The sequence below is a fragment of the Mesoplodon bidens genome (assembly GCF_964165515.1).
Source record: "Mesoplodon bidens genome assembly, chromosome: 2".
NCBI lineage: Eukaryota > Metazoa > Chordata > Mammalia > Artiodactyla > Ziphiidae > Mesoplodon > Mesoplodon bidens.
The window spans coordinates 112,681,315-112,694,962 of record NC_138177.1 but is presented as its reverse complement, the minus strand read 5'-3'; the positions used below and the strand labels follow the sequence as shown (position 1 = coordinate 112,694,962).

At 36.0% G+C, this 13,648-nt stretch overlaps 1 protein-coding gene across 4 annotated transcripts in view; it reads right to left on the bottom strand.

Moving 5' to 3' along the window:
- Positions 1 to 13,648, bottom strand: part of TTLL7 (tubulin tyrosine ligase like 7) — a 153,707-nt gene that overhangs the window by 129,228 nt on the left and 10,831 nt on the right. The gene's annotated exons all lie outside the window — the stretch shown is intronic.

The window sequence follows — 13,648 nt, the reverse complement described above, 5'->3', positions numbered from 1 at the left end:
CTATTATCAAAAAGTCTATAAATAACAAATGGTGAGGATGTAGAGAAAAGTGAACCTTAGTACACTGTTGGTGGGAATGTAAATTGGTGCAGCCACTATGGAAAGCAGTATGGAGGTTCCTCAAAAAACTAAAAATAGAAATACCATATGCTCTAGCTATTCTACTCCTGGGTATATATCCAAAGAAAATGAAAACACTAATTCAAAAGGATACATGCACCCCAATGTTCATAGCAGCATTATGTACAATAGCTAAGATATGGAAGCAACCTAAGTGTCCATCAACAGATGAATGGATAAAGAAGATGTACACACACATACACACACGCCCACACAGACAGGGGTATTACTCAGCCATAAGAAAGAATAAAATAATGCCATTTGCAAAAATGTGGATGTACCTAGAGGGTGTTATGCTTAGTGTAATAAGTCAGACAGGGAAAGACAAATACTCTATGTTATCACTTATATGTGAAATCTAAAACAATAAAACAAATGTGTATAACAAAACAGAAACAAACTCACAGGTATAGAGAACAAACTATTGGTTACCAGTGAGGAGAGGAAGCAGGTGAGGCACAAGATAGAGGTATGGTATTAAGAGATACAAACTACTATGTATAAAATAAATAAGCAACAAGGATATATTTTATAGTACAGAGAAATAAAGCCATTAGTTTGTAATTACTGTGAATGGAGTAGAATCTATAAAAATATTGAATTACTATGTTGTACAACTGAAACTAATATAATATTGTAAGTCAACTATGATTCAATTTTTTAAAAAAATATAAACCTAAAATGATAGAATTCAGAATAAAGGCCACCTCTGGGTAGAATCAGAGGTCATTCACTGTGATTAGTCATGAGGGAAACGTGAGATGCTGGAAATGTTCTATATCTCTACCTGGGTGATGCTTACACAAGTTTAAACATACTTAAAAATCCATCAAGCCGTATCCTTGATATGTGTGCCATTTAGTCTATATATGTTACATATATTTGTGTGTGTATGTGTGTGTGTGCATGTGTGTGAGACCTCAATTTTTAAAAAGGTAGTGATATATAACCATCAGAGATAGGAGGAGAATAAGGAGACTCCAGGGTCACAGAAGTCAAAAGGAGAACAGGGTTTCCAAAAAGGTAAGGTATGATCAACCACATGAGTACTACAGAAAGAAAAATCAAAAAGAAAAATGACCAAGAAGTAGTCACCTTATTTAGAAAAGTGGAGGTTATGACTGCTTGGGGGACAGCAACAGGAAAAGTCAGATTACTGAGGCTTTACTAGATAAAAGAAGGAAGAGATGACCTTCAAAAGGGAATGGGAAAAGAAAGATGGCATGTAGTTTAGGGAAAAGAAGGTCTAAAGGAAAGTTGGGTCTTTTTGGAGGTGTGTAATAAGAGAGGGATATGAGAGAAAAAACTTGAATATGTTGAGCCAGTGAGTTAAAAATAACTAAAAATAAAAAAGAAATGAAATGCCTAATGGGCTAGGCACAAGGATCTAACTTCAGCCCACAGGCCAAATCCAGCCTACTGCCTATTTTATAAATAAATATTTAGTGTAACACAGTGACCCCCCATTTGCATATTATTGTCTAAGGCTGTTTTTGCCCTAAAATGGTAGGACAGAATAGTTGCAATAGAAACCATCTGACCTCATACAGAAAAGTTTACTGACCCCAGAATGAGGGTACTCTAAGAGCTAAAAGGAGAATTAATAGACATAGAGAGGTTAACTCTCTACAAGAGTAGAAAATGTGAGATTTTGTCAACAAATAGTGGTCGAGAGAGGGAGGGATATAAAAAAATTAGTCCTATTCTATGCCAGGGAATGAGCAGTGCACTGAGTGTCCATATATAAATTAGAAATGGTTTCAGGCCCCCAGAAAATAAGTCAACTATAATAATATTAACAATTACTACTGATGCTTCTACTACTACAGCAATGACTAATATTAATATCATACTGCTTACTGAACATTTCCATCTGGATATTCTCAATGTCACCACAAACTCAAAACCAAACTCATAATCTTGGAATCTTCCTCTCCCTACCCCCTAGCAATTCCATGCTCAAGTCCTGCTTTGTTTATCCCCTGATTATTTTTGGAACCCATCTACTTGTTTCTGTCCCCTTCGCCTCCACATATAGTCCTAGCCACCATCACTCTTTCACTTGAACCACTACACTAGGTTCCTAATAGAGCTACTCATATTTATACTCTTAGTCCCCTCCAATCCATTTCCTACAATGCAGATTCCAAAATACAAATCTGATCACAATCTTGTCATGTTACTCTCGCACTTCCCTTCCCCCCCCGTCATCCTAGCTGGCTTAAACCCCTTTGACAGCTTTTCAGTGCTCATCTGATAAAATCCAAAAGCCCACTCATGGCCCAAAAAGACCTTTCCAAAAAAGACCTGTGATACTAGTCAATTCAGCTAAGTTAACAATATTTCCTGTATATCCCTTCCTTACGTAGTTTCAGGTTAGAGTTAGCCACAAGAAGAAATCTGCATGTAATTTTGAAGGCAAAAGTAAAGAAGTAGCCTTTATGCTCCAAAGTTCAGTACAGGGGCACCACGCACTGTTGTGCATGTTGACACTAATCTGCTGGCTCCCCCTTTCGGTATAGAGCAGCATCTGAGCCTGAAGCTGCTCCAGATCCTGCCAGATCTTCTTCAGCTTCTCCAAATCCTGGCATATCAAGCCTTTCTGGACCAGGCACACGTGCAGCTCCATGGCAAAAAAACAGCGCCTCTTCCTGGAGGTCACCCACATTGTCAAGACTAAAGAAGGCAAGAGTCAGATATAGGTTCCAGTTTGTTCTTATGGGTTCCAATCTATTCTAGCAGATTCTAGTTCATATTAGTTCTTTCCGATTTTCAGCCCTGCTGACCCAGCACCAGATGCAAAATTATAAGCCCTCTGTAGACTGCTTTTCATCTTTATAATAAATATTTTATTCCATATCACTCAGTGGTTCTGCTTCCCTGATGGAACCCTGAACAGATGCAAGTGCCAATTAGCCTGCCTGTCTTTCCAGCCTCTGAGCCACCTTCCCTTTCACTCTCTGTGCGGTCACTACCCACTGCACATTCCCACTACATAGGCTTTATACATGATACTCTTTCTGACTGAAATCAACCTCCATTGGTCCCTGGCCTTTGCCTAGTTAGAGCCCACCTTCCCTGACATTACTCTCAGAGCACTGGGTACTTTTCCTTCGTAGCATTTATAGTAATAATTATACATTTATTTTTAATCAATTCCATCTCTGTCACAGGACTATAAACTTGCAAAGAAATGCGACTATGTTTGGTTCTGCTCACAGGTGTTTTCCAAGCACCTAGAAAAGCACCTGGGACATGACAGGCGCTCAATAATGAGTGAATAAATGAATGAATATTTGCTCTGTACCAAGCACTATGTAAAAATGCTTTATGTAGATTATCTTATGTAATACAAAAATGCTATGAGTCTGGAACTATTATCATTCCCATTTTACAGATGAATAGATGGTTACATTGCTGTAAGTGGTAAGACTGGTACCTTACCACTTATGCACAAAGAACAGCTTTACTCCAGCATTCACACTATCAATCCCCTTGCCCTTCACAACACTATAAGGCCAATGTAATAAGATTTTTCTTTTTCATTTGACAAATGAATAAGCTGAGAGTTAAGAAGTTAGTTGACTTGCCTAAGGCCATGCTAGGTACCAGCTAAGGCTAGAGCCCAGGTCCAACACCAAGTTCATTGCTTTTAAAAAAAAAAAAAACCTTAATTCCGCTACCTCCCTGCAGCCAGGCACAAAATTCATCCCTATATTGTATCCACATTCAGATTCACCAAATCTCTCCTTCTGTGACTAACCTCCACAGTAAACTCTCTATGAGCACGATCTTCTTTTCAGAAATTAATAAAGTTAATGGGAAGACATAGCACAGCACTTTCAACAACACATTGTATGCTAAGTTCATACAATACCATGGTTTAGTTTCCGTTAGCATCATTTTAACACATCTTAAGACCTTTAATCAAAGGGAATATAAAATGGGGGGAAATGTATATCATAGCATATTTATATGGAAAAGTTTTTCAAAAGGATGAAGTTAATTTTTCATAAGGAAGAGGAAGTAAGGAAGAAGGAAGAAATAAGAGTAAGGGAGGGCTTCCCTGGTGGCACAGTGGTTAAGAATCCGCCTGTCAATGCAGGGGACACAGGTTTGAGCCCTGGTCCGGGAAGATCCCACATGCCACGGATCAACTAAGCCCGTGTGCCACAACTACTGACCCTGCACTCTAGAGCCCGCAAACCACAACTACTGAGCCCACGTGCTGCAACTACTGAAGTCCACGCGCCTAGAGTCCGTGCTCCACAACAAGAGAAGACACCGCAATGAGAAGCCCGCGCACCGCAACAAAGAGCAGCCCCTGATCGCCACAACTAGAGAAAGCCCGCGCGCAGCAACGACGACCCAACGCAGCCAAAAGTAAAAAAAATAGAAAAAAAAAAAAAGAGTAAGGGAGGAAAGTCAAGGGAAGAGGGTGGAAATGACGGGTTGAGGGTTAAATTTTTCTTCCTAACAAAATTAAGCCATTTTTTTCAGTCACATAGGAGTGTATGATTTCATTTGCCTCTACAAAATATGCTTAGTCATTAATTCTAAGTAAATCACACGGCCTCTGGCAACGGCTGTCCTGTGTGACACATTCTAGATTTCAACTGTCAATCACAAGAGACTCTAATGTTTCCACAGTGTCAAAGGTAATAATTTGAGAATGAGGACAGCAGAGTGAGAGCACATGGCAGATAATCATACTGACAACACATGTCAATCTTCATAAGACTCAACTCAATGGTTTAGATACTTCTCACAAATTCTAGAGTCCAATCCAAGTGGATTATTCCTAGCTTGGGTTTTATCATACTGGAATGTTCTGGAAACAAATAATCCTTCATTCAAATCCTACATTCAGAAAATGTTCTCCCTTTCTCTACTAATACCTCACCTCAAAACTGTTCTACTGCTATCAAATGAATTTAATTTTGTGCCTACAAAGGCTAACAAAGTAAAGGATTAAGCCCTTCTTTAGGCTTAAAATTCTTCAATTTTCTTGATATCCTCAATAGCAAAGCTTTTTAAACTAAATCATCTGTAAAACCTTAAAAAGCTAATTTTCCTTCCTGAAATCTGACACTTCTATTTTAAATACCTAATTTCAGCTTTGAATACATGATGCCTGTTGGTATATCAAGCATTTCATTTTCAGGTGCACTGACAAGCAGAAATACCAACTTATATTCTCATTCACAAAGCATAAAGTTCTTCAACTTCTTTTGCAAATATCTGACTCTACCATGATACACTTTTGCATTACACATTTTTGTAAGTCACTGTCAATAAACAATAACTAACATATAGTAAATGCTTACTAAGTACCAGATACTATTCTAAGAACTTTACATCTATTAACTCATTTAAATTTAAGAGCATATGTACCCTACAAATGCTTTAATACTTGAATAGGTTGAAAGAAAATGCACAAAGAAAAAGGTAAGACAAGAATGCACTTTATCTAAACAAAGTTGATGTAGCAGCTTACAAATCCATTTCCTGGACACAAAAAAATGTTTTGTTATTTGAACATTATTAAGTATAAAGAACACATACATCCATGAAAAATGAATGCTTTCTCAGTCACCATTATGGAAGCTGTTATTGAAAACTAAGAAGCAAACTAAAGATTATGACAAGAACTAGTAAATTCTTATTTAAATGCAAAGGCAACTAATAAGTTATATATTTGAAATAAATCATTCAGATATTCTTTTTGAATCAATTATATTACAGAAAAATCATACTAAAAAGAATTATAATAAATAAATAAGCTTCCTAAGACCAAAATCAAAACAAACAACAATAGGAAAAAGCATACCAGAAGACTACTAAGTATATCGACTTAATACAATGGAAAATATGACCTTGTTAATAAGCACACAAAAAATATTCCAGTCATCATGACATTAAGCGTAACAGATTTTGACGTCAAGTGGCAAAAGCATTTGTAGGTTAATACTCACTTTTTTGTACTTTCTAGAAAATATACACCAGACACAATCCACTATATAATATCAATACATTTCTACTAAAATTAGAATACTTATGTTTGAGATATTTATCTGAATCAAACTGATCTGCTATACCTGCCCTGTAAGTCACTGTGTAAGGTTTAAACTTAAATCTAAAATATTTTTAAGGTATTCAATCTATATTCTTGAGGCTGTTCAGTGAAAGACAATTCTATAATTCATTGAAATAACTGCATGGGTAACTCAGCTCCTGATGATAAAAGTAGCCATTTTCCTCTCTAGTAAGCAGTGTTCTCCCTTTTTTTCTCAGTCATATGCTATTCTATTGTTTGACAGAACAAAAACAAAACATAGTGTTTTCTACATGATATGAAAAGCACTTATTTAGCACAGTGCCTAAAACATAGTAAGCATCACAGAAGGGTTAGCTATACATTATTGTTGATGTTGTTAATCAAGGAAACCAGACATGTATCAAATGCCTACCATATTCCACACATTGCACTATAGGCTTCACAATCAGGCATTTCAACATACACTGCACTAGAGGAGGTTTAAAAAAATACTTATGCCTATACAATACTTAGGAATAAGCTTAACTAAGGACGTGAAACTTGTACACTGAAAACTACAGAACAGTGAAAAAGAAATCCTAAAAGGGCCAAGTAAATGGAAAGACACCCCATGTTCATGAATTAGAAGACAATACTGTTAAAATAGCCACACTTCCCAAAATGACTTACAGATTCAATGCAGTCCCTACCAAAATCCCAATGACATTTCTTACAGAAATAGAGAAAACAATCTTAAAATTCATATGGAACTACAAAGGACATCAAAAAGCCAAAACTATTTTGAGAAAGAACAAAGCTGAAGGTAACACACTTCCTAATTTCAAAATATATTACAAACTTATAGTAATTATAATAGCATGATACTGGCATAAGGCTAGACACATAGACCAATGGAACAAAAGAGAGTCCAGAAATAAACCCACGTAAATATGGTCAACTTATCTTCGACAAGGATTCCAAGCATAAGCAATAGGGAAAGGATAGTCCCTTCAACAAACAGTGTTGGGAAAACTGTACATCCACATGCAACAGGATGAAATTGGACCCTATCTTAACACTATATGCAAAAAATCAAAATGGATTAAACACTTAAGTGTAAGACCTGAAACTGTAGACTCCTAGAAGAAAACAAGGGAAATGCTTCATGATAGTGGTCTTGGCAATGATTTCTTGGATATGACACCAAAAGTACAGGCAACAAAAGCAAAGGTAGACAAGTGGGACTACATCAAACTAAAAAGCTTCTGCACAGCAAATGAAACTGTCAAAAGAGTGAAAGGACAACCTACAGAATGGGAGAAAATATTTGCACACCATATATCTGATAAGGGGTTAAATAGTCACAATATATGAGAAACTCCTTCAACTCAATAGCAAAACAATAAACCAATTAAAAAATGGGCAAAGGAGATGAATAGATATTTCTCCATAGAAGACCTGCAAATGGTCAACAGGTATAAGAAAAGATTCTCAATATCACTAATTATCAGAGAAATGCAAATCAAAACCACAATGAGATATCACCTCACACAATTAGACTGGCTATTATCCAAAAAAAAAAAAAAAAAAAGATAACAAGTGTTGGTGAGGATGAGGTAAAACTGGAACCCTCTCACATTGTTGGTGGGAATGTAAAATGGTGCAGGCACTGTGAAAAACAGTATGACGTTTCCTCAAAAAATTAAAAATAGAACTACCATATGATCCAGCAATCCCACTTCTGAGTATTTATCCAAAATAATTGAAATCATGATTATGAAGAGATATTTGCACTCCCAGGTTCATTCCAAGACATGGAAACAACCTAAATGTCCATCAGTAGATGAATGGATAAAGAAAATGTGGTGTATGCACACAATGGAATATTATTATGCTTTAAAAAAGAAAGAAATCCTGCCATATATGACAATATGGGTGAACCTTGAGGATATTATGTTAAGTGGAATAAACCAGTCACAGAATGACAGATATTGCATAATAATATTTTTATTAGGTGTCTATAATAGTCAAACAAGGAGAAACAGAAAGAAGAATGGCAGTTGCCAGGAGCTGAAGGGAGGGGAATATGAAGAGTTGCTATTCAAAAAATATAAAGTTTCAAAAAAGAAAAAAAAATACTGATGCCTGGGTCCCAGCCCCAAACATTCCAATTTAATTGGTCTGAGATACAGGCTGGGCATTGAAATTTGTTAAAGGTCCCTATATAATTTAGACATACAGAAAAGTTTGAGACCCACTATTTAAATAGATGTGTTGTTTCATTTGATCCTCATAGATTGTTTTATTAATTCCATTTTACAGATGGGAAAACTGAGATTCAGAGAGATTCACTAACTTGTCAAAGACTTGGACAGGTCTCCTCAACTCTCAAAACCTTTGAACTATACCATGTTGCCTTCTGAACTGCAAATATGCTAAAGCCATCGGTCTATTTCTCACAATCTTGAAACCCTGATGAGAAAAAGCCAAATAGTTCCTTTGTAAACCTGCATATTGTGTATGAAAGGGTCCTCCCTATGAATTCTGAACTCTAGTACAGGTTTTTGCTTATTTGTTTTTTAAATACAGACCATGACCTAAGAGGGTCATAGAATCAATTTAGTGAGATTCAATCAGCATTTTTAAATGAAAGAATAGAATAGATGAAAATATAAGAGAGACAGACTGCATTCCATGTAGGAAGAAAAGTAAGTACTGAGTCTTGACATTTTTCTTTCTGGTGGGGGGCAGGGGGGAAGGCATGGGTGTGTTTGGGTGTATGTATACTATGGCAAGAAATAAATTGTTATTTCTTCTTACCATGAGTTGCAGCCAAATATGTTTGAAAAATATTCTAGCTAGAGATAAAAGCATGAGATAAAAAGACGATCCTGAAAATGGTATTCATTTTCTAATTTGCATGCACTTAACCTGTGTTTTTGTCTAATCCTGGAATGTTCTCCTTCACCACCCAACATTCAAGCACAGCTTAGATGCCCTTTCTTTTCCTTCTATCTCTTAGGCAGAATGGTCTGTCCTTCCCATGAACACTGTTACAACATCTACCACATTGTATCATATTTTTAAAGTATTTGATTTAAAGTTATTTACTGGAAAAGGCAGTGTCTCTCATTCTGAGCAATATGAACAAAACACAGAGCCTGATACATAGTAGAGCTTAATGTTTGTTTGTTTTTTTTTAATTAGGTTACAGCAACTCTGCATTATTTTCCTCATGAAATTTTGGTGATACAAAATAAAAATTAAGAGTGAATCACATCTTCCATCTTTCTAAATAATCACAAATATAGTTACTTTAATATCTGGCTTATCGACACCTAGTCTACATGATACCCTTTCTCTGCGAAGGATTACATCAAAGAAGCAGGAAGACAAACTTTTAAAGTATCTCTATTGCATTGGCCTACATTGTTTATACCAGCCTACTCTCTTATCTATTTTAATATTAAATAGACTTTTCCAATTTATTTTTTCATACTTGGTTATTTTTTTTTGGGGGGGGGGTTGTTTGTTTGGTTTTTTTGCGGTACTTGGGCCTCTCACTGCCGCAGCCTCTCCCATTGAGGAGCACAGGCTCCGGACGTGCAGGCCCAGCGGCCATGGCTCACGGGCCCAGCCGCTCCGCGGCACACAGGATCCTCCCGGACCGGGGCACGAACCCGCGTCCCCCGCATCGGCAGGTGGACCCCCAACCACTGCGCCACCAGGGAAGCTCCCATACTTGGTTTTAGTTAAACAGATTTACTGAACACTTACCAAACAAAATACACTAAATAGGTTATGTTTTGTTTCCATTTTACAAATGGTAATGGGGAAAAAAAACATTTTTACTAAAAGGCAAATCAAAACGAAACAAATAATGATTTATTCTCTCTTAATCTTAAATTCTTAACTCCACCAAACTCTTTTTGTCATCTATGTTCATCTAAATAAAGGTATTTTATCATGTCTTTCACATTTCTTAACTTCATTGAAATACTGGCACTATTTGATTATTCAAAAAAAGTCTTTTAAAAATATACATTATATATACAAATGTATATGCAAATATACAAATATGTGGTTTTAATATCTTATATCCCTGACCAGTCAAAAGTCCAATATTATCACAGTGATCTGAATAATTAAGACATTTAACAGATATCATTCACCATATCTAGTAAGCACCAGTTAACAGAAACTACAGAAATTTAAATAAAACAGAACTCAAATTTATTTAGCATTAGAAGAAAGTAATTTAAAATTATAATAGGATATAAATGAGAATAAAATTGGAAGAATGCCAGAAAGCATACTCCCTAAAAATCTATTTTAGGAATCCATGTGAAAAATTCTGCCAGTCTTTCTGCGAAGTTAACCTTCAATATTTCTAGTTACAAACTTCTGCAATCTTAAAACGTGAAGAAGAAAATCACATACCATTCTTTGGTTTCAAATTTTGGGCCCAAATCAAATGGCTTTATGACCTTCTACTTTATGCAGCTTCACCGAACATTATGGGCCCAACTATTAGAATGAACAGCCAGCCATGGCTGGAGCTGACTGGCAGACAGCATCGCTGATTCATCTCAGGAAGAAGCAGGCTGCAGCACCCACAGTTCTGATGATGTCCAAAGAGGGTAAAGTAATGGTCATAAGCCAAGTATTTCCTCTTGGAGCACAGACAGAAGGACTGGAAGTAGACAAAACTCTGAGCTCACTACATTTGAATTTCAATTTAAATGTGGTTCCTTTGGGCCAGAAAAGGGCAGTGGGGAGGTAAAAGTAATAATTTGCAGAGCTATACTGTGATCCCAAGATTGGACAATTTAAGTATGTTTTTAGAATACAGTAACGTTTTCCTATTTCACGTAATTTCATTAACAAGTTATATGACTATTTCACCTATACTATGCTAAGTATTTAGCTTGCACTTTATAACCTGGAGGTAACCTATAACAAAAAAAATGAATTTCCTATTTTCCTCATTTTAGTCCATTAGAATTTATATAACAACTATCTCACCTACCAAATATATACCTAAACATGTTAGAGTTAAAATAATAACCCTTCATCTATTATATTATACAATCTGAGACAACTGCTTAAGAAGACCATTAGGATAAAAATGATGCAGATACCAGTCATAGAGATTGAGTTACAAATGTGCCCTGGGGACTATATGCACCAGAGAAGCTTTTCTTTCTCAGCTTCCCAGTCCATTTATCTGACTCCTCACAGACCAGAATCCACTAATTAGAGGAGATGGACTAAGGGACGCTAAACCAGAACCACATCCAAAACTCAAATGAGACAGATAAATTATAGTCATAGAAAGAAAGGAAAGGAAAGGAGAGGAGAGGGGAGGAGAGGGGAGGGGAGGGAAGGGGAAAGGGTAGCCCTCTTATTTACCCTCTAGAATGACATCCTGCAGATTTTCCATAATATAGAGAAGAAATGCTCTTTGCCAAAAATTAAACATTCATCTAGTTTTCCTATGAGAAACTGCAAATCTCAACCATGAAAGCAAGACTAATAAATAGGTAGCATAAATCTAATAATTAAATATTTTTATATTTTTATAACTGATTTTTGTAACTCATTGTATAACTCATTTTTTAAGGATCAGTTTAAATCAAAATTAAATCAAACTATACAGAAGACTTTCCAATAAAGCAAGAGGTGTTTTGGTATTTGGAAAAGGAAAACTGAATGAGAATTATAGTTTATTATATTATTATAACATATAATACTATATATTAATAATCATTTATAATTAATAATAGATTATGTTATTTTTATATGTTACAAATAAATAAGCATTTATTTAAACCCCAAAACTCTAATCTGGCAGTGAGGAAAATGGAAATTTCTAATATGATGGAAATTTGGCTATGTTATAATCAAATTAGTTGCTTAGAATTTCAAAACAATCATTGAGGCTAGGATATATAACTGAGTCTAATTCATTCTTTAGCACATGTTCAAAGTACCTAACTGACTCCAAACCTAAGATCATGACCTTCCCACTGATTTAGTCTGGACAAGAAGGATGGGCCCTCCTTTCTCTTGTGGGCCCTGGGAAGCAGAGAGGAGCCCATGCTCTAGCTTCAGCCGCCTGCAGACATCACAGTGAATCTGAGTTAGTCCACCGTGGGCAGCCCCAGAAGGCTTTAAATGATGTGGAAAATGTGTACAGATTGTAGGACTTACTTAAGGCAAATTCTCAAGGGATTACTAATGAAAGAAAATTAGACTCAAACGCTCAAAAGATTTTTAAAAATCAAATATCCATTACGTTGATCTGACAGTTGACTTTAAAAGACTACTGCTAACGAAGCAAACCAACCTAAAATGCTCATGCAATTACTACAAACTAATTTTACTCCTCTATTCAAAAAAGTCTGAGGCCTAATTCAACTTTTGCTAGGTGAGAATTTTCCAAACCCCAACAATTTTTTTTTTCACTTTCTCTCAATAGAAACTTAACTGATGGTTTAAAAAACACTCCAGAAAAAATATTTTGGTCTGAAGAAAAAAATTACACTTCTCTGCAAGAGAGGTGGAAGTGGTAATTCCAACTATTTTATCTCTACCTAAAACTGTTCTGGCTGAAATGGGCATTTGGAGCCACATTCCATGTTATAAATTTAGGACTTCCAACACCTACTCTTCTGTGTGTTGGAACAAATGCAAAATTGATTTTGGAGGAGATTTAAACCTGTCTAAGATCATTACTTTAGCCCATTTGCTGCAGAGGAGCCATGGCCTTCTATTTAGCTACATACATTTGGTAAAGTCCTCCTATTATTCGGTCCAGCTGACTCTCAAATCATGGAATTCTTTACTTGACTGAAAAGAAATAATAGCAGGTAATTCTCAGGGAGCAAAACCTCAAACGGATTGCTCCTTAACATCTCAGCTAAGAATAATAATATGTATGAAGGAATTCCTAAAAGATATGCAGAACTTTCTTTGAGACACTGTAACATGCATTCCTAGATTAAGCCAGATCATCAGAGAGCTACATACCTGGACCACACTACACTGTTGGTCACAGCCACCCTATAACAGAAGAATAGTTATTATTTATTGAGCACAGACTACAATCTTCACCTATATCACAATGGTCTCAAGGCAGATATTATTCTCATGTTAGAAAAGAAAATAATCAGATCTTTGGAGGTTACTTCCCCCAAAGACACAGATCCACATCATGGGCCCATTGAAGGACATTATAAAAAATGGCCCAAAGAATCCTACTGAATTCCACTGTAAGGATGTTGAAGACATTTTGCATTACACTATACTGAATCCACTTTAAAAGAAACTGTAGCATAAATTTCACTTTGGATTCTACATAGGAACAACTTTGTTCCTCTTAGGCAATTGGTTTGTTTTTCTCTTTGATTAGCTTTTCAATTAATCATTAAACTTTCTGTATGTCCCTCTTTGCCTGGAAGTTAGAAAACTTGAATTAAACGTGTGCCC